Genomic DNA, 23,340 nt, shown 5'->3' with positions numbered 1-23,340 from the left:
CTCTTTTTTTCCTCTTCTTTCTTCTCCTGGTTGAGCTCTGATCATCCAGTCATCTGGTCCAGGTCACGTGGGTACCATCTGCAAGTGTGGGTGTTGTTGTGCACATGCCCTCTCTTCCCACAGTTGGTAGCTCCACAATTCCAATACTTTCTTGAAGTGATCTCATCCAGTTCCATGGACTAGAATGCCACCTCTGTGTGTGCTCTTTACTCTTAAATTTGTTCCCCAGCCCTGATCTATCTCCTTATGTCAAGACCCATAAATCTAAATGCCAACTTTACATCTTGGGTATGCTAATACACATCTCAAAACAGTAAGTCCAGATCAGCACTCTTATTTCTCTGGTAGACATTTTCCTCATTTGAATAATCAGCAGCAACTTGTACCCCGTTATTTCAAAACAAAATTTTGGGATTAGTTTTTTATACCATTTTTTCACTCATTTTTCTGATGCAACTTATCCTAAAATCTTATCAACACTAATTCCAGAACATCTGTATATCAATTCAGTCTTTTCTTTCCATTTTTGTAGTTAAATTCTTAGTCAATCTTCAGTCATTTGTTTTAGTTTTCTGTGCAATATTTCATACAAGCAAAAAAATAAAATGTGTATGTAAACCTTAAATAATTTATTACAATGAGCATCCGTAATTTTGAGGTTCCTTGAATGCCTTCACTTGTCAAATTGCCCTCCATTTCTTGCAGGGGTAAATCATATGCTAATACTTGTCTTGCTGTTAAAAAAATAATAAATAATAATGCTGATCTGGTTTTTTATACTCAACCTGTGTCTAAAATAGGAATGTATGAAGTGGGCACTTAAAATAAAAAGCAAATGAATAGCTGAGTTACATATATTTTAGAGTACATAAATCCACACTATTAAAAAATAAATAATTAGTTTGACCTAGTGGTTATGAATCGGGCTGCGAACCGCAAGGTCAGCAGTTCGAAACTACCAACTGTTCCACGGAAGAAAGATGAGGCTTTCTGCTCCTGTAAAGATTTACAGCCTCGGAAACCCTGTACAGGGTCGCTATGAGTTGGAACCGACAACACGGCACATGACAACAACAACATGTGTGTGTGTGTGTGTAGCTCTGGTAGCGTAGTGGTTACGAATAGGGCTGCAAACTGCAAGGTCAGCAGTTCGAAACTACCAGCTGTTCCGCGGGACAAAGATGAGGCTTTCTACTCCCGTAAATATTTACAGCCTCAGAAATCCTGTACAGGGTTGCTATGAGTCGGAATTGACTTCATGGCATGCAGCAGCAGCAGCTATATATTAACTTGCATAAATCAAAATAATAAAATTGTTTTAAAAAAGTATAACATTCATGGGCATCCTAGTGTGGTATGATAGGAAAAGCACTGAACTGTTCCTCACAAGGCTAAGTGTCCAAACCCACTACCTACTCATTGAAAACCCTATGCAATATCACTATGACTCGGAATCAACTTGATGGCACTTGACAATAACATGATATTCATGGATACCAGGTAACATTAAAATAATTGATGACCATTTATTTATTGTCTTCTGTTCCATGGGTTCATTGATTTGCACTTCATTTTTAACATACATTGGGATAATAGCATTCTTCTGAAAATGCAGTAGAATAATACCATTGATCCCAGGTCACTAGGTTAATGTTTTAGCCCACGTATTACAACTCTGCTGAGTGTACCCCCTGAGTTCCACTTGAACCCCCTCAGTTCCATAAATAACAGGCAGCATACGCTCTCCTTGGAGTCCTGGTGTGACACTGTGGGATAAAGCACTGGATTACAAGATTGATTTGAACCCGCAAGGTCAGCAGTTCAAACTCACAAGCCGCTCCTTAAAAACCCTATACAGAGTCACTATAACTCAGAACTGACTCGATGACACTTAACAACAACAATATGCTCTCTTTAGGATATCATTCCATTTTCAAGTAACTCTAATAGAATTCTTTATACTAAACGGAGTCTTTCTTCTCTGATCTTTACTGTGAATACCACATCCTCAAAAAACAAATTTAATCTCTTTTAGAGTGATTGTTGTTGTTAAGTGCTGTGGAGTCCGTTCCAGCTAATAGCAACCCTATATATGGTTTCCAAGGAGCAGCTGGTGGTTTAAACTGCTGACCTTATTGTTCGCAGTCCAGTGCTCATCCTACAGCATCACATCAGGAGTCCTTTAGAGTGATAGCCCTTTAAATATTTTAAGTAATCTGTAAAGTATTCTAATGCTTCTCTTGTTTAGACTAAACATATCTTTTCTTTCTCAGTGCCTTCTTCAGATAACATCTGTGTGCCCACCATGTACTTAGCATAACAAAGATGAGTAATAGTACTTGAAAAAAAAATTCTTCTCATACCTCATTATATGATAACCTGAAAGCTAAATTTTTAACATTTCAGAACGTTCTTCTTAAATCTAGTTATAATGATGAGCCCATATTTTTAAAAAATAGTACTTAGCAACCTTGAGAAGGAAAAAAAGAGATAGAGATACTAAAGTGTTTAATTACACTAAAAATTAGAATGCATAAAGGATCACATCTTTCCATTTCCTCTTAAAAGCCAAAATAATTTTTGGATTGAATCTCCAAAAAATTTTGGCAAAAAATAAAAATCATTTACAAAATTTCCTTGAAAGGCCATCTGGCATATTTCTTAGATGATATATATATATATATATATCACCTAAGTCTTGGTGTGGCGCTATGAGCTAATGCGTCAGACTGCAAAGTCATTTGAACTGCAAGGTTGGTAGTTCATTCTTAGAAGCTGCTCCTTGGAAACTCTAAGGAGCTCTGGTAGCTCAGTGGTTTCGAATCGGGCTGCGAACCACAAGGTCAGCAGTTTGAAACTACCATCTGTTTCTGCTCCCATAAAGATTTACAGCCTGGGAAACCCTGTATAGGGCCCCTGTGAGTCGAAACCGACTCCAGGGCACAAAACCACCACCACCATAGTCTTAGCTGGAGTCCTTGTGTGGCGCTGTGGCTAATGTGCTGTATTGCAAGGTCAGCTTGTACCACAAAGTCAAGTCGGCAGTTGAAGTTAGTCAGCCACTGGAAACCCCACAGGGTCTCTATGAGTGAGAGACGACTCAATGGCACTTAATAACAACAACAATTACCTTAGCTGTGTGACTAAGATGAAGAGTTTTCTGGAAAAGAAACTAAAACCAGAAATTGTACTGATTTTCAGTCTTCAGTTTTGTTACCAATGCATTCTTTCTGTCCTGGTGAGGCGCTGTGGGTTAATGAGCCAGACTGCAAAGCCGTTTAACTGCAAGGTCGGCAGTTCAAGCTCACCAGTGGCTCTTCGGAAACCCTATGGGTCGCTATGGGTCGGGATCAACTCGAGGTCACTTAAAAACAACAACACAACACATCCTTGCTAATTGGAAATATTTTTCTAAATTTCCCAGATTTCATCTCTAAATGTATTAAAGTTTGACCCTTGGTAATTTGTCTTAATACTCAATAAATACTTATTCAGCACAGAAAGTAAATTTTGTCACAAACTCATTGTGACTTAGTACTATAATTTTCTGCAACTTGAATTTGAACCACCAACCTTGAGGTTCAAACCGACCCTGTGATACAGTGTATTATCCCTCAGTGTCACATCAGGACTCTTAACAGATGTGACTATGTATTCCATAGAAATTGGATTGAGGTGATTAACAGTGTACATGACATAAACCTATAGTCATACACCTAGTGGACAGAATTTTGACCTGTAGACAGACCATAAAGGAAGGCTTTTTTTAATTTTGTTCCTTTGTCCACTTGAGCAAGCTATGTTTGTCAAAGCAGTTAGGCCCGTTCCAAACCTTCAGTAAAAAAACTAACCCAGGGAACTCCTGCACATTATAAATAGCATTACCCTTATCTTGGCCAACAGAAAAATATCAGATTTCCAATTATCCAAAGACATCCCTTGATGGCACAAAACAGTTCAACATTGGACTGCTAATTGAGATAGTGGTTAGAGTTGCCCACAAGTACCTCAGTAGGAAGGCCTAGTGACATCTGAATAGTCAGTATTACAAACCCTATGCTGACACACTTAGGCTCATCATAAGTCAGGACTGACTGAACTACACATTTTTGTTTTTCAATTATCTTAAGCATAAAGTTAACAACTGTGCCTCCTGGCGGAGGAGGCACACAGGGATCAGATTAAACTGGCAGAGGAGGCACACAGGGATCAGAAAGAAATCAAACAATTATACAGGGAGGTGAAGATTAGTTCTTAGCTTTCGTTCTTCCTGTGATAAAAATCTAGCTGTGGAGTGAGGATAGAGAAAAAGACATCAGAGGTTTTCTAGTACAGCTAAAGATCAACTCTATCTCCACAGTATATTGTTCATAATTGTTTTATAGTATTTCAAGATTTGTGTCCTTAAAATTTTATTTAGTAATTTCCCTAGAAATGGACACCAAATTTACCTCTAGTTTACAATGACCTCAATTAGCATTGTAATGTATATAGTCATATGCATCCCTATCCAGACCCATGTGAAAGTTAATCTGGAGTTACCTGTAGGGTAATTGCATAATTAATTATCCTTCAAATAAACATGATTTTGAGAGTAGGAGAGAGTATTATTACTAATTACAATGAAACAATGGCATAAATCAGAAAGTTGCAAACCAGGGGATACAGTCCTCTGAATCATAATTTACAAACACAATCTGAGAACTATCAGACTCATCTCCAGGTAAGTAATCTCCAGATAAAGGTTCCTGCTTCCACACTTAGTATTTTCAAATTTCTAATTTTGAAATGTTACATGTATAAGCTCCTCAGAAACCAAATACAGGGTCACCATGGGTCGTAACTGACATTAGCACTTGACAACAACAACAACAACACATGAATAAAGTTCCTTTCATTTACACTGATCTTCACCTGTTTAGCTATGCAGTATTCTCTTATAATTTGATTCTCTGATTTTGATCACTTGCTCTATAAATGTAAATTGCCTGTTGATATTAGACTTCCAGATATTTCAATCCAATTCGTCACCTGTCTATTAACTTTGACTTTGAACATAAATCCTTAATTTTGATGTAGCAAATCCATTTTTCACCTTCAGTTTGTCCATTATGTAATTAGTTTGGGGAGCATTTCTCAATCTTAAAGTCACAAACACAGTATCCTGTATGTTCTTATAACAGTCATATGTTATTATTATGGTTAAGTGCCGTCGAGTCAGTTCCGACCCATAGCGGCCCTATATAGGGTTTCCAAGGAGAGGCTAATGAGTTTGAACCACCTGCTTGTGTTTCAAAACAACCTAGTAGTCCAGTGCTTTACTCCACATCACCATACTAGGACTCCAATGTTGTTGTTAAGGGCCATTGAGTCGGTTCCGACCCATAGCAACCCTGTATAGGGTTTCCGAGGAGCAGCTGGTGAGCTTGAACTGCTGACCTTGTGATTCAAACCAATTTGCCGTCTGATGCATTAACCCACAGCGCCACACCAGGACTCATCGTCATATTGTTTTCTGTTTCTTAAGTGAAAGTTCATAATATTCCAACTTCATTTTTTCTCGATTTCAAGATTCTTGCTTTGATCATGGAGTTCTTTATTTCTATCCCTTACTGTCAAATAAGAATCCTTGTCTACCATACCCTTGTATTTTCCTAGTTAAAGTTTTCGTCTTCTTATCCTCTCTTTTTAACTTCACACCAAAAGAACAAACTGCCTGTACTCAAGGATTGAAAGGTACATGATGGCAGCAGGACCCTGCTGTCACAGAGGATAGGTTTCCTGCAAAGCAAATAACAACTCAGAAGTGTACAGCCTGCCAATTTTTGGTTAACACCTGTGCCTCCTATATAACCGGCAGAGGAGGCACACAGGGATCAGAAAGAAACCAAACAATTATACATGGAGGTGAAGATTAGTTCTTAGCCTTTGTTCTTCCTGTGATAAAATCTAGCTGTGGCTTGTAGATGGAGAAAAGTGCCACATTCTTAGCTACAAAAAGCACAGCTGAAGATTTACTTTCTTCAGGATAATTAGAATATTTTTGTCATCTATTTTGTATTCATTATTGACTTGCTAGCTAAAATGCTTTGTTGTCACTGCTGCATTAGTATTTATAATTTAAAAAAATTTAACTTATCACAGTCTGCTTTTAAGTAAGGAAATCCTATAGAGGGTTTCCAAGGCTTTAAATCTCTGCAGGATCAGAAAGCCTCTTCTTTCTCCTGGGGAGTGATGGGTGGGTTCCAACCACTGACCCTGTGGTTCGCAGCCCAGTGATTTTCCTTGAATGTATAGAACATCTTATTTTGCTACTTTATTGTATGCCAGATATTGTGATTTTTACCATCTTGAATGTTGGATATTTGCATGTATATAAATATTTTTTATCTTTGTTTAGACACACAGTTAAGTTACTTATAAACAGCTTGCCCCTTTCATGGTTTGCTTTCAGGTTTTGTTAGCAGGGTCCAGAGCAACTTTTATTCAAGGACTAGATGTGGTACTATGGGTTAATGCGCTAGACTGCAAAGTTGGTTTGACCCACAGCGTAGGCAGTTCAAGCTCACCAGTTGCTCCTTGGTAGTCCTATGCCAAGTCGCTATGGGTCAGAACCAACCCCATGGCACTTAACAACAACAAATTTGCCACAATGCCTTCTGAGTAGTTTTCTTAATGTTCTGTGAATTTTGACATTTTTCCATTCTGTCTATTGAAATTCAAACTACTCCTGATCCTATGTAAACACTGGGAATTGTTTCCTTCTTTCCTATTGTGTGATTCCTCCTTTGGCTTTAAGTAGTTTTCTTAAACACAATTCAATGATAGATTGTTGTTATTAAGTGCAATCCAGTTGGTTCCTACTCATTAGGACCCTGTATACGGTTTCCAAGGAGTTATGGTGAGTTTGAACCACTAATCTTACAATTCACCCCGACCTTGCAATTCTTTGCATCTCTCCAGATATTTTCAGAGGAATTCTTTCATTTCAGATAATCTTCCTGAGAATTCTAGCCTATTTGGTCTCCCGGGATCTTAACCAGTTCCTCAGTTTTAGGAGGTCAGTAGGGTCCTTCTGTTCCCTCTTACCTGTGTTGTACCCTGAAAACTCTAACCTGGCAGGATTGGGAGCAATTATAGGGCTAGTTTCTTTCCCTTCCCAAAGATCATTTTTCTGTGCTGCCTGAAGTCCCATACCTGAAATTATTTCATGATGCATTGAACCCTTTCCTGTAATATATATTCAAATAGTTAATGAGAAAGAGAGTTATGTGTATCAAAAGACTTCACCAACAGAGTAAAAAGGGAACCCACAGGATGGGAAAAAATATTTTGCAACAATATAAGGAACTCATTTCTAAAATATATAAGAAACTATGTGGCGCTGTGGGTTAATGCGCCAGACTGCAAAGCTGTTTAAACTGCAAGGTCTGTGGTTCAAGCTCACCAGCTGCTCCTCAGAAGCTATGGGTTGGAACTGAATCGACGACACTTAACAACAACAATCACAACAACAAGCAACACCTCTACAAGAAAAAGACAAATAACCCAATTGAAAATGGGCACAGGACATGAACAGACACTTCACCATGGAAGAGATCCAGGCAGCCAACAAGCATATGAGGAAATGTTCATGATCACTAGCCATTAGAGAGATGCAAATCAAAACAAAATGAGATATCATCTCACATCAACAATAACAGCAAAAAAAAAAACAAAAAGTAGAGGACAGTAAATGCTGGTGAGGATGAGGAGAGACTGGGACCCTCCTACATTGTTGGTGGGATTTCAAAATGGTCCAACCACTCTGGAAAAACAATATGTCACTTCCTCAGAAGATTGGAAACAGAAATACCTTATGATCCACCAATTCCTCTATTGGTATGTACCCACAAGAAATATGGGCTATAACACAAGTAGAAATATGCACACCAATGTTCATATCAGCACTATTTACGATAGCAAAAAGATAGAGACAGACTAAGTGTCCATCAATTGAAGAATGGATAAACAAACTGTGGTACATACACACAATGGAATACTGTGCTACCTTGAAGAACAACAAGGAAGCTACAAGCCACCACATAACATGGATGAACCTTGAGAACATTATGCTGAGTGCAATTAGTCAGTCACAAAAGGGGAAATACTGCATAGGACCATTGTTATAAAATATATATATATATATTTTCCCCCCCTCCTTTTTAGGGTGGGTTCATATGTATATATACTGATCACCAGGATGTATGGTATGAGACAGGAAGGGAGGGAGGGGAAGATAGAGCACAGGGCACAGGAATAGACACAAGATAGCTTGGGTGCAGGAGATAGGGGTGGGGGGCGGGGAACAATACACAAGAATGGGGAGGGGAATGGAAGAACAAGGCTGATGGGAGAACAGTTAGGCAGGTTCGCATAGACTAAGTTGGACAGAGGTAAATGATGAGGGATGCACAACTTTGAAACAACAGGGCTCCAGGATACAGGGAATGAGGATAGTTTGAAAGAGTAAAAGAGGGGAATAATGTTAAGATGCTTGGCTGTCTTTTGAATATTGGTTTCCCTTACCTACTATTGTAAAATAGACACTAGAAGGAGGGAGAAAGGAATAGCCAAAAACATCACTACAGAAAGCTATAAGTCCATCTTCAGCCTACAACTGATTGGAATACTTTAAAGGGGGCTAGAAGTTGCCCAGTAAAAGAGGCTTTCCTGTGAAGCCTTCACATTGCATAAGACCATATTACTACAAGAACAAATAAGCTGTTCACCAAGAGCCATCAAGGCAAGAGGTCGGGACCCTGCAGAGCAAACTCCCTTCCAAAACTAAAGACTCAAAGGGAATACATGAGCAGGCAGGTAGTCTGGCTGCTGACCACGTTGATCACCGATAAGGGGAAGAAAGGGAAAAAAACAGCAATTAAGTTGCGAGCTAAGTTTGATTACATTCAATAGACCTCTGTGAACCCAGCTGGAGACCTGGATGGCCAGCAGTATACCAAGACCCGGGGACTCCTGGGCCCAGAGGCAGTGACATTGCCACAGAGGACTAGATTGGAGAGTGAAGCATCCAGCTGATATGAAGTGAGGGGAGATGCACAAGAACACCCATACTAGCAGATAGTACCCACTTGACCTGGCTTTGATGGCTGGATGATCAGAACTTAACTAGAAGAAGAAAGAAGAGGTGAAAAAAAAAAAAAAAAAAAAGTAACCTGTTACAATTTGATGAACTTTATCTATACTTATGGATGTAATAACTCCAAAAAGGGAACAAATCTTTACAGCGAGGATCACTCCCACCCCCTTGGTATTAAGTTGCCTCGGATGGGCAACTTAGACATTGGCTACCCAAAATGGGGAGGCCTATAAGGGCAATAAGTGACTGGTTTATAAACTTTCAAGAGGGAATCTAATTCCAGATGCAGCGGGAGAAGGTAGAATCTCCACTGAATGATTTCCAATCTATTGGGACCAGGTTGGCGAAAGGAAATGGGGATAAGACACTTGTGGTACAATAGTGAATAATTGCCATCAGGACTGACTGTGAGGGTAGGAAATTTAGAGGTAAATTTTTTTTTTTTGACAAAAGGAGGAGAATGGTTGATTTTTCAGCCCAGGAGTGGAGGTCCCTGGCACCATCAAATGAGAAGAGCGGAGAGTGGGACCCTACCCAGAGAGGCAGAGACACCAGGGAATGGAGACAGAGAAGATGATGTGGACAGATGGAAAGACTGGGGACACTGAACTCAGGGAAGGAGAGGGGCTGTGTGCTAATGGCTGGGGGGCGGGCCTGTGGGGTGTATCCTTTGGTTATTTAATGATGCATGGAGGGGATTGTAATCACTGCAATGAAAGGAAATATGATAGGATGAATGTAAAACTGATATTCTTCCATGTAAACCTCACAATAAAAACTTATTTAAAAAAAAAGAGAAACAGAGATTTAGAGATTGCAAATTATGGCAAAAGTTATCAACTGAGGAAGCTAAGTAAAGTTGGGCAGATATTCTTTGTAATGCTTCAAACTTTGTGTCAGTTTGATAGTTTTCTAAATACAGTATTAGGAATGGACACTTCTTAAACCACGTAAGTTTTACAAGCAAGTTTTAGGAAATCTTTTAAGGGTTTGTATTTTGAGAGAGAAAGTTTTCGTACTAATTTAATAACCAAATTTCAAACTAAAGTAGATCAGGACAGTTTGGGGACTGCAAATTTTAGTATATTATAAATGCTGTAGGTAAGCACTTTTTAGGTAACCACAAGGTCAGTGGTTCAAACATACTAGCTGTCTCTTGGAAGCCCTGTACAAGGGTCCTTTTGAGTCAGAACTGACTCGACAGTTTGTAGTTAGATAATTAACAAAATTATCTAACCACAACTATTAGGATAATAAGAAATAATAAACTAATTACAAGAATTCATATTTTTCAAATTAGCATATTAGAGAAAAACATGATTTACAAATTATTATTTCAATATAAAGAAGAAAATGATATAAAATTAATGAATTATATCTGCATGAATTTCTACGAAATTTTCTTAGAAAACATAATTTTGATTATATAAGTCATGCTTACTGTGTTTTACTGACTGAAAAGGCCTCCAACTCTGTGGATCATAACAGATTATGGATAACGTCAGGAAAAATGGGAATTCCTCAACATTTATATGTTACTTATGCTCAGGCAGAACCCCTACATAGGTTAAGAAGCAGCCATTTGAACAAAGCAAGGGGATACTAAGTGCTTAAAAATCAAGAAAGGTGTGTATCAAGGTTGTATTATGTCACCATACTTATTCAATCTGTATGATGAGCAACTAATCCAGGAAGATGGACCATATGACGAATAAAACATCAGGGTTGAAAGAAGACTCATTAACTGCCTGAAACACACAGATGACACAATCTTGCTTGGTGAAAGTGAAGAGGACCTGAAGTACTTGTTAATGAGCATCAAAGAATATAACCTGAAAAAAAAACCTTAACATGAAAATTCCTCACACTGGATCGGTCAACAACATGATAAATGTGGAAAAGATTGAAGTTGAGAAGGATTTCGTTTTACTTGGATCCACTCTCGATGTCCCTGAAAGCAGCATTTAAGAAATCAAATGAGGTATTGTATTAGGTAAATATGCTGTAAAAGTCTTCTTTAAAGTGTTACTAAAAAGCAAGATGCCAGCTTGAGGACTAATGTATGCCTGACTCAAGACATGGTATTTTCAACGATCTCAATGCAAACTTTGTCTCTCATACTTAAGACATATTGTCAGGAGGGAACAGCGAGTTGGATTGGCAAAATGGCAGCATTAGTGGGCTCAAGTATGGTAACAATTATGAAGTTAGTCCTGGACCGGGCAGTGTATCCTTCTGTTGTGCATAGGGTTGCTATGAGTCAGTACTGACTCAGTGTTACCTAACAACAGTAACACCATATGCATGGGAAAGTTGGGAAATAAATAAGGGCACCCAAAGAAGAATTGATGTGTTTGATTTATGAGTTTGGCAAAGAATAACGAATACAACATGGAGTGCCAAAAAAAACAAACAGATCTGTCATAGAGAAAATATAGTCAATACTCTTTGATGTGAAAATGGGAGACAGTATCATGAGTTTTGGACATATTGTCAGGAAGGACTAGTAGCTGGAGAAGGACATCATGCTTCCTAAAGTGAAGGGTTAGTGAAAAAAAGAGGAAGACTCTCAATGAGATGATTGATACAGTGGCTGAACAGGGGGCTCAAACATATAAAAGTGTGGGCACTAGAATGGGTAATATTTCATTCTCTTGTATATAGGATCACTATGAATTGGAAGTGACTTGAGGACACCTAACAAGAACAGACTATGTGAATCTTACTAGTCCTCTTGTTGTTGTTGTTATGTGCCGTGGAGTCGATTCCGACTCATAGCGACCCTGTACAGGGTTTCCAAGGCTGTAAATCTTTACGGGAGCAGAAAGCCTCATCTTTCTCCCGCGGAACAGCTGGTAGTTTCGAACTGCTGACCTTGCAGTTCGCAGCCCGATTCGTAACCACTAGTCTTCTTAGTAGCTTTATTTATCCTTCAACTCTCATCCCTTTGCTCAATCTTCAGGAGCCACTTGTCAGATCCCACAGTTTATTAGTTTAGTTTTGCACTCATATTATTTCTTCCCTCTGGAGCACTGAATCAATTGTTTTTCCTTACTTATTTATGAGGAGTTGTGCAAACTGTTATGTGCCAGGCTACTACGCACAAGGTTGTTGGTTCTTCAATACCACCTTGAATGACTTTAGAACAAAAGTCCTCATGATCTGCTCTGAAATATCACAGATTTGACCAGCCTCTGGAGTACAGCTTTACTCTGAGGTGCACGGTGTTACCAGCAAGGCAACTAGTTTGGTTTGGTTTATTGATGAAGAGTTTATAAGATTATTTAATAGGTGCCCTGGTAGCTAGTGTGTTACATGTTGGGCTGTTAACTGCAAGATCTTCCGTTCCAGTCTACCAGCTACTCCTCGGCAGAACAATGAGGGTTTCTGATCCCATAAAGATTTACAGCCTCAGTAACCCTAAACAGTGTTGCTATATGAATTGGAAATGACCCCACAAACAACCCCCATGACACAGTTAATATCTGTACAATCAGATATTACATTTTTTTCTAATTAGTTTATTACCAACACCTAGCACAATCGTTGGCAGGTTAAAGATTCATATTAAATTATTATTTATTAAGTTTGTGTATATTTGTGAACAAATTGGTAAAGTTGCATTCTATAATGGAATTCATCCATTTCGACCATTTAATTCTATTTTTTTTTTTTCCTGTGAGCTTTTCTACTCTCTTCTTTGCACTCCTTTGCAATTAATGCAGTTATAAAGGGAATGGATAATAGAACTGATAGTACTGTGGAGTTATGGAGTTAAACTGAACATTTCCCAGAGAAGAGGCTATTTACATAATTGCTAAGAAATTGCATATACAAAGAAATTAAACTGGGGAGCTCTGGTAGCAGAGTGGTTACAAATTGGGCTGCTCATCTCAGGGTCAGCAGTTCGAAAGTACCAGCTGTTCCATGGGAGAAAAATGAGACTTTTTGGTCCCATAAAGATTTACAGCCTCAGAAACCCTAGGCACGCTGGCTGTGAGTCGCAACCAACTCCATGGTAAATAAACACCAACCATGGCTTAGGATATATTACAGTAAGAATTTCTGATAAAAGTAAGATTGCAACATGTCTTTGTTGTGCTTATATTATTTGTGAACATGTAATCATCACTTTTTTTTTTAAGTTTTTATTGTGAATTGAGAGATAGTTTGCATTCATCACTCTTTTTGAGAAAGAATTAAAATGTCTTCAAAGATATTAAATAAATCTCACAAATAATTAAGTTTTAAAATTTTTGTAGAATGTCGTTTAAAGGAAAATGGGCCTAACACAGAGGTAGCCCTTTTTAGCATGCTCACACTTTCAGTGTAACAAGTATTCACTAGTTTAGATCTTTCTATGGAAGACAGTGGGACCAGTGTTGTGAAGTCCATAATTAGAAACAGCCTGCCTTCAGAGAGCTTCCAATCATTGTGTAAGAGCTGTGCTGACACAAGGCAAAGGCTGTAACTGAGCTCGTACCCTGTGGCCGCCATTGCTTTGTGCGCTAGTCCTACCAGGAATATTTATACTTCAGGATTTCCAAATATATTCCAATGTTTAAAAGTTTTTACAATGTTTACAGCTAAGAAATTTCCCTAAGGTCACTTGGTGCTAGGGCTAGAATTAAAAAGTATCTGTATTTCAAAGTCCTAGTATGACCGATACAAGGCAAGGATAGAAATTTTGGGGAGGCTAATGAGTCTTGAAAACTATATATCTTTCTTCTCTAAGCCAGTGTTTTGTCAAATGTGCTGTGAAAGATTTCCAAGGTCAAACAAGGTTTGTAAATGCTGCATGCCAGGTACCCAGAAAGCTCTGAGAAAGGTTTTAGTAAAGAAACAGCTTTTTTGTTGCTTAACTCAGCACTTCCCAAAAGGTTCTTGAATGGGTAATTCTTTTTTTCTTCTTTTTTCTTTTATGTAACACATTCTGGGAAGCTCAGTTTGAGACAAGAGGAATCTATTCCAGTTTCTCTCTTGTTTTTTCTTCAGACCTCTATAGCAGGAAGACACTTAAAAAAAAAAAAAAAATTATTGTTAATCAAATGAAGGTTTACAGAGCAGATCAGATTTACATTAAACAATTTGTGCACATTTTGTTTCATTTCACTGACTGTGGTTCCCACAATGAAATGTCTCTCATTCTATTTCTATTTCCTACTTTTTCCCTAACCCCTGTGAACTTTGTACTTGGGCAAATGCTGCCCTTTAGATCTCAAGTGACTGTTTAAGATATGCCCCCAGTCTTATTTTTCTCCATGTAGATTTAGCTAGTCTTTGGCTGAAAATTAAGCCACAGAGATGAGTTAGTTTTCATGTTTAAAGGGTGAGTATAGCAAACGTCTTACCCAATGCTTCCACTCAAGCCAGTCTTCTTGCCTAGAACCACTCATATTATCTTTGTGATATATGGCTAATTTTAATTTACACATTAATTCAAATGTCACTTCTGTGAAGTCATCTATTAATCCTTCATATATGTGTGTATGTGTGTAGCATACAGAATACCAAAGCAAACCAAATTAAACCCATGCTATCCAGTCAATTAACAATTCATAACAACTTTGTACATGGATTCAGTTCTAACTTATAATGACCCTGTGTAGGGGTGGCTAAGGAGCTCTGGTAGGGTAGTGGTTATGAATCGGGCTGCTAACCTCAAGGTTGGCAGTTTGAACCTACCTGCTCTTCCGCAGAAGAAAGATGAGGCTTTCTGCTCCTGTAAAGATTTACAACCTCGGAAACCCTGTACAGGGTTACTATGAGTCAGAACTGACTCCGCTACACATAACAACAATACACAGTGCTTACTCTACAGAACCACACCAGGATTCCATTAAGATTTTAGTGACCTTATTTAAAGTTTCCGAGGAGCCGCTGGTGAGTTTGAACCTTGTATCTAGCAGTTCAGTGCTTATTTTACAGTGCCTAAAGACCTGGTGTGGCACTGTGGGTTAATGCGCCAGACTGCAAATCCATTTGAACTGTAAGGTCGGTGGTTCAAGCTCATTAGTCACTCCTCAGAAACCTTGTATAGGGTCTCTATGGGTCGGATCCGACTCGACGGCACTTAACAACAATAATGTAATAAACTAAACAGTAATGTAAATATCAATATTAATTACCATTACTTTTTTGAGCATTTACTATATTTAAACCCCCCAAACTGAGTCATTTGTCGTCAAATCTTCAGCTTATGTGTTCTAGAGCAGGACTCTTCCATATGATTTTCTTGACTGAAATATTTATAAAAACAAATCCCAGCCTTTTTTCCACAGTGCCATTACTTGATTCAGTCTGCTAAACTGTAGGTTATTTGTTGTTCTGTGCTGTTGAATCAGTTCTGATTCATAGTTATCCTGTATATGGTTTCCAAGAGTGATTGATGGGTTTGAACTGTAGACCTTGTAGGTTAGTAGTAAGGGAAAACCATTTTTGCTATTTGGGGTGCTGAGTTTAAGCAGACACATTGCCAGTCTAATCTAATGTTCACGATGTTTATTTAAGATAGATACTAACATTATATCCTTCTTTTTGTTCTAGTTCCCCTATTTTTTATTCTGACCTGTTTTACAGCAAACTCAATAGAGGTCCCTATAAACCTTTTCTTGTCTCTCATTCTTTAACCCACTCCAGTTAGGTTTTGCCCCCTTCATTTTCCATAATAATGTTCTGGTATGGCACTGTGAGATACAACACTGGACCACAAAGCTGGCTTGAATCACAACGTGGGTGGTTCAAAATCAACATCTGCTCCTTGGAAATCCTATATGGAATCACTGTGAGTCAGACCTGAGTTGAAAGCACTTAACAATAACAACAATTAGGTTTTGCCCCCATCAATTTCTACAGTGGTGTCCTGGTGCGGCATTATAGGATAAGCACTGGACTGCTGACCAAAAGGTTGGTGGTTCAAACCCTCCAGCTGACAGATTGACATTACTTAACAACTACATTCTCCACATGTGATCTTGTTTATTGAATTATCCTTTGATAAATCTAAGCAAAGTCTCAGTCTTCATTGTACGTAAATTATCAGAGGTATTTGAGAAAGTTGCTCCTTCTCTGTAAATTCAAACACTAAATTGCCTTTGTCTGCACCACCTATTTCTGGGTACCTCACTGGCGACTCCTTTGTGTTGTTTGCTGGCTCTGCTCATCCCCACATTTTCTAGATGTTGGCTTGCCTGGGTGTTTTACAATTACCCACCTGGTGATTTCATCTCCTTTCATGTTGAGCATTTTGGCTATGAGCACAACACTGCTAGGCCAGTCTGTCTGGCTCCAAATCCCAGTAACCTTGGGCTAATACATAAAATCAGCTTCCCGAATTCAATAAATGAACATCTGCATCCAGTTGCTAAGGCCAAAAGACCTGGAGGCATCTTCACATCCTCTCTTCCTCTCAGACCATGCAGCAAGTCTAAATTGCTCTGCCTTCAAATTATCCAGAAGCTGACCACTTCATATTCCAGCCATCTTAATGTCTAAGCCTCTACAGTCCCTCATCTGAATTACAAAACTAACCTCCTAATTGGTCACTCAGTTTCTATCCTTATTCCCTGCTGGTTGATGTAGAGTGCTGTCAAGTCAGTTCTGACTCTTAGCCACCCTGTATAGGGTTTCCAAGGAGTGGCTGATGAGCTTGCAATTTAAACCAACTTTTCAGTCCAGCACATTAACCCACAGCACCACACCAGGACTCCTGTTCCCTGGTAGATAAGGCTTTCTGCTGCCACAAAGATTTACAGTCTCAAAAACTCTATCTGGGGTCTCTAGGGCGTGGAATCAACTTGATGGCAAAGGGTTTGGTTAGGTTTTGATGTTATATATTGTTACCTGGTGGAGTCCTGGTGTGGAGTTGTGGCTTAATGCAGTAGACTGACAAGTCACTTTGAATAACAAGATTAATGGTTCAAGCTCACCAGCTGTTCCTCAGAAACACTATACAGAGCCACTATGGGTTATAATAGACTCCGAAGCACTTAGCAACAACAATTGTTCCTGGTAGACAATATATAACATCAAAGCCAAACCAAACCCATGGTCATCAAGTTGATTCCAACTCATAGCAGCCCTATACAGGGTTTCCAAGACTGTAAATCTTTATGGCAGCAGAAAGCCTCATCTTTCTCCTGTGGGTTGTCTGCTAGATTTGTACCATCAGCCTTGTGGTTATCAGTGCTTATCCCATAATCCAGTGTTTATCCTTTAGCACCACCAAGGCTGTGCAGTTATTTTAAAAGGTAAATCAGATCATTTCACTCTTCTGCTCATAATCTTATGTGACTTCCTACTTCACTGATTAAAAACTTGAGTCTTTACAACGACTTGGAGTCCCTGGGTGGTGCCAGCAGTTAACACATTGGGCTGTTAATATAGAAGTCAGAGATTCATGTCCACTCAGAGACATTTTGTAAGAAAGACCTGGTGATTTATTTCCAAAAAAAGCAATTGGAGCCTTATAGAGACAGTTCTACTCTTGACACATATGGTATTACCATAAGTCAGAACCAACTCAATGTCTCATAAGAATTTATTTTATCTGTTCCACACATAGCCTCTAACGCTGTAATCTTATTGAAAAGCTTAACTTCTTTAATTTCAACCTTACTGTTCTAGCCACCTGGAAGTTCCTGTAGCAGTCTAGGCATGTTCTTCCTTCAGGATTTCTGTATTTGTTTTCCCTCAGCTAAGAGTATTCCTTTTTCAGATACCCACTTGTCCTCTTCTCTCACTCCTTCAGGTCTTTGCTTAAATTTGATCTTTCCAACGCATTCTTGGATGACTCTTGACAAATGCAACTCCAATAAACCCAGCCCTCTTTCACTTCTTTGTCTCCTTAAAACTTAAACATCTGGTGCAGTTTTTATTTATTTGCGTCCTTAGTAATTACCTCTTCTAACTAGAATAGAAACTTAATGGGAGGGGAGGGTCACTTCATATTTTCCCTGCATATCTCCACCTAGTAGCACATTTGCTGTGTAATTGACATTTAATAAATATTTATTGAATAAATGATTTTCCCCCTTGACAGGTAAAGAAAATTAGGCTTACCAAGAAAAGTAATTTTTCCAGAGCATCCATAATTTGCTAGTAGCATCTAAGGTCAGAGCACAGAATCAGGGGACTCCAGTGAGCACCTAGAGTGCAGTGCTTAATAAACACGTAACTCAGAATAATAATTAGAGTAGGTATGTGCATACGACTCTTCCTCACTGGAAGGTATATTCCATGAGAACAGGATCATATTTTGTTTGTTTGCCTAGTCTTTTAATTGCTTTTATATCTAATACATTTATGAATTTATATTTGACACTGTAGGATAAGCGTTGAACTGGGAACGACAAGCCAGAAGTTCAAACTCACCAGCTGCTCCTCAGAAACCCTAACATGTTCACTATGAGTTGTAACCAACTCAATGGCATTTAACGACCACAGCAACAAATACAGAGATGGGATCATAGAAGTGGTGCAAGATCTAGCTTCCCAGCATTCAAAAGTCGGTTGTGTGCCTCTTTTTCAACTTTGCTTTCAGTGACGTACAGCGGTAACTTGAATTAGTATTGGTGGGAATGTTTATACCATAAAAATCACCAAATGCTACAAATCTGACCCTACCCCAAGTCCTAGGGATCTGGTTGTTAAATATTCATCAACATACTACTATAGAAAAGATAGTTATTTTGATAGCTCTCTCATCTTCTGAGACTGTAGCTTGGGCTTGCTATTTTTTCTTTCACCTTCCTTCCTGCCAGAATTTGTTTCACTTTTCTAAACACCTTGGATGTGAATTCCTTACCTGAGGACTGTAATTACTGTGTGGCTTGAAAATGGAAAATCAGGAACAAATGGATTCTTCTCAAAGAACCAAACTATTATTTCAGAGGAATTAATTTCAGAAGGAAAATGGGTCAAGCTTGAAAAAACAACTTATATGGATCCTACTGATAAAACTAGAACTTGGGAAACGGTGAAATGTATACCCAGGAAATGACCTTCAGCTGAAGGTGTGACAATTATCCCAGTGCTGCGAAGAACTCTTCCTTATGAATGTGTTGTCCTGGTGAAACAATTTTGTCCACCTCTGGACGGCTGCTGCCTAGAATTTCATACAGATCTCATTGATGGTAGTGAAAGCCCAGAAGCAGCTGTTCTTTGAGAGCTTGAGGAAGAAATTGGCTATAAAGGTGACATTGCTGAACATTCTCCTGTTTTATGTATGGAACCAGGTCTGTCCAATTGTACTATGAACATCATGTGACAGTAACTATTAGTGGAGATGATGTTGAAAATGTAAGACCTAAATTAAAGCCTGGGATTGAGAATTTGTGGAAGTAATTTCCTTACCAAAGAATAACCTGCTGAAGTGACTTGATGCTCTGGTAGTTGAAGAATATCTTACAGTAGATGCCAGTTTACTCCTATGCTCTGGCATTGAAACATGCAAACGCTAAGCTGTTTGAAGTACTCTTCCTGAAATTTTAAGACCAAAAAGGACACTGGCATTTCTTATAAGCAAGACCATCAGGCCTTACTCAAGATTTTGTATTCAGTGTAATTTAATGCACTGATTCAGTGTATTCAGTGTAATTTAATGCAGTCGGTTTTGACTCATAGTGACTCTGCACAGGGTTTCTGAGGCTGCAAATCTTTATGGGAGCAGCAAGCCTCTTGTTTCTCTGGCAGAACAACAGGTAGTTTTGATCTTCCGACCTTGAGGTTAGCAGCCTGATTCGTGGTGTTGTAAATACAGGTAGGCTGTCACCTTCATTCTAATTTGTTAAGCTCCAGCTAATGTTAATGAAAAAGAGCATAAAGTAATTCTTCTAAATTTAAGAAATACAAAACAGAAACCTACAACTGTTAACTCTACTAATGTAAGTAGCCCATGAGACAAGGGTATGTCTGTAGGAAAGTAGATATGAATTTCTAATGAAGTGACATTCAACCTCCACCCCAATATAAAATTCTGGAACTATGTATGTTGTTGTTGTTGTTAAGTGCCGTCGAGTCGGTTCCGACCCATAGAGACCCTGTACAGGGTTTCCGAGGGTGTAAATCTTTACGGGAGTAGAAAGCCTTATCTTTCTCCCGTGAAGTGGCTGGTAGTTTTGAACCACTGACCTTAAGGTTCCATTAAGTCGGTTCTGACCCATAGCAACCCTGTATAGGGTTACCAAGAAGCGGCTTGCTGCACTGACTTTGCAGTCCAGTGCATTAACCACAGTGTCACACTGGAAGTATGTATAAAGATAACCTTTTACTGCATTGGTGTTTAAAATAGATTTTTAAAATTTAAACAATTTGCTATGTACATTTAGCTAAGTTGCAGAAAATATATATAAAAGCAATACATAAGAATAGTCTTGATAATTAACCAAATTGGTTTTTTTTTTATTCTTAAATGTGGTGTAAGAATGAGTGAATGGAATAAAGTGCATTGGAGGATATCATAGATGAAGACATCATTTAGTATAGTTGAGGGGTGGTGATCAATAACTTTACAAAAACAAACAGGAATATTAAAATTCCTAATGTAGAACTTGGCGTAGTGGTTACGAATCAGGCTGCGAACCTTAAGGTCAGCGGTTCGAAACTACCAGCCACTCCGCGGGAGAAAGATGAGGCTTTCTACTCCCGTAAAGATTTACACCCTTGGAAACCCTGTACAGGGTCGCTATGGGTCGGAACCGACTCGATGGTACTTAACAACAACAACAATGTAGAACTTATGCCATTTTCTCACCCCATGAGGGAATTTCATATAAAGGGCTCTAACTAATCTCAGATGCATGCAAAAGCTAGAGAATGAATAAGAAGACCGTAGAAGAACTGATGCATTTGAGTTATGGTGTTGGAGGAGAATATTGAAAGTGCCATGGGCTGCCCATAGAACCAACAGATCTGTGTTGGAAGAAGTGCAGCCAGAGTGCTCCTTGGAAGCCAAGATGGCCAACCTTTCTCTCTCATACTTTGGACATGTTGCCAGGAGGAAACACTTCCTGGAGAAAGATATCATGTTTGGTAAGGTGGAGGGAAAAAGAGGAAGACCCCCAGCGAGATGGATTGGCAAAGTGGCAGCATCATTGGGCTCAAGTGTGGCAACAATTGTGAGGTTGGACCAGGATCAGGCAGTGTTTCGTTCTGCTGTGCATAAGGTTTATGAGTCGGTACCAACTCCACGGCATGTAACAACAAAAAAAGGCAAACAGTCAGCCATCCTTTTTGTACTCCACTACCAACAGTAAAATCTTCTAATAAAATGGAATCTAAAACAACAATGTTTATATAGGTAGAGGTCTACTTATTCTATGCTGGGAAAATGCAAACCAGGGTTCATACTTTTTTCAGAGTATTTGTTATTGTTAGGTGGTGTTGATTTGGTTCCAACTCATATTGTCATTATGGACAGCAGAATAAAATACTCTTCAGTACAGTGCCATCTCCCCAATTGTTGTTATGTGTGAACCCATTAAGTGTTGCTGCCAATGTATCAGGTAGTCTTATTGAGGGTCTCCCTCTTTTTTTGAGGACCCTCTAGTTTTTCCAGGGTCTGGTCTGCCCAAAGCATGTGAAACAAAGTCTAGCCATCCTCACTTCCAAAGAGCATTCTGACTGTCCTTCTTCCAAGGCAGATTTGTTTGTTTTTCTCATAGTCCATGGTACTCTCAATGTTTTTTTCCAAAGTCAATACAAACACCATAATTCAAATGCATCAATTCTTCTCCAGCCTTCCTTATTCATAGTCCAATTTTCACATGCATCTGAAGTGATTGGAAGTACTTGGATCAGTTTTAAACACCAGAAGTTTCATCAATAGTGGACAGGTTTCAGGGACGCTATTAGATTAAGATAGACCAAGAAAAGGTGAGGCTGGCCACTTTTGAATGGCTAGTGACTGAAAACCATATAAACAGGAGTAAAACATTGTCTGATATACTTAAAGATAAATTACTTATTAATTGCAAATCCCTTTTTCTTAGCAACATAAATGAGGATTATACACGTGGATCTCACCCGATAAACAGGAAAGAAGGAAAGACCAAAATGGATGTTAAGAACGGTTCTGAAACTTGCTATTGAGTACAGAGAAACTAAAGTGACTGGAAGAAACAAGAAAGTTAGAGAACTGAATATAAAATTTCAAAGGTCACCTAGACAAGAAGTATTTTAATGAATTGTGCAAAGACCTGAAGTCAGAAAACCAAAAAGGAAAGACATGTTCAGCATTTCTCAAACTGAAGTAACTGAGCAAAAAATTCAAGCCTTGAGTTGCAATAATGATGGATTCTAAGGGGGAAATACTGAATGATGCAAAGTATTGAATGGTGTGGCACTGAAGGATAACCACTGGACTGCAAGGTAAGCATCAAAAGAAGATGGAGGGAATATACAGACTCATGGTGCCAAAAGGAACTGGTTGATGTCCAATCATTTCAAGAGATACTTTATGATCAAGTTATTGAAGAGGCTCCAGAAACTGACTAACTGTTTCACAAACTGAAAAAGTGCTCGAGGTGCTCACTCATCTAAGCTAAGAAATTTGGAAGACAGCTACTTGGCCAACCTATTGGAAGAGATCTATATTTGTATCCATTCATTCAAAGAAAAGTGCCCCAACAAAAGACAGAAACCATCTAACAATATCAAAATCACATGCAAGCAAGTCTGCTGAAGGTAATCCAAAAAGGGGTACAGAAGTACAGACACAGGTCATTGCCAGAACTTCAAGCCAGATTTGGAAGAGGATTCAGAATGAGGGATATCACTGCTGACATCAGATGGAACTTGGCTGAAAGCAGAGAATGCCAAAAAGGTGTTTAGTTGTGCTTTATAGAATATGCAAAAACTTTTGACAGTGTGGATCCTAGCAAATGATTGATGATATTGTCAAGAATGACTATTTTAGAACACTTAGTTAAATTCAAAAGGAGTGTGTATACAGACTAAAAGGTATTCATTCTGTTTAGTCACCTTTCTTTGGAATGGACACATGTATGGTTCTCTTTTGGTTGGCTGGCCAGGTAATTGTCTTCCAAATTTCCGTGGCGTAGACTAGTGAGTGCTTCCTGGATTTCTTACAGTACCATCGCTTCTTGATCATAGGCTATCTCCCAAAATGGTTAAACATTAACCCATTCTTTTTGGTGCAGTGAATCTGTGTATTCCTTTTGATGCTTTCTGCATCATTAAAT

General features: G+C 38.8%; 1 protein-coding gene and 1 pseudogene across 1 annotated transcript in view; both read left to right on the top strand.

Moving 5' to 3' along the window:
• FUT9 (fucosyltransferase 9 (alpha (1,3) fucosyltransferase)) overlaps positions 1-23,340 on the top strand; it is a 332,528-nt gene that overhangs the window by 100,691 nt on the left and 208,497 nt on the right. The gene's annotated exons all lie outside the window — the stretch shown is intronic.
• LOC102833286 lies at positions 18,976-19,630 on the top strand (annotated as a pseudogene).

This window comes from Chrysochloris asiatica, unplaced genomic scaffold (genome assembly GCF_000296735.1).
Source record: "Chrysochloris asiatica unplaced genomic scaffold, ChrAsi1.0 scaffold00084, whole genome shotgun sequence".
Taxonomy (NCBI): Eukaryota; Metazoa; Chordata; class Mammalia; order Afrosoricida; family Chrysochloridae; genus Chrysochloris; species Chrysochloris asiatica.
The sequence above is the reverse complement of the archived record's forward strand: the minus strand, read 5'-3'. Positions and strand labels throughout refer to the sequence as shown.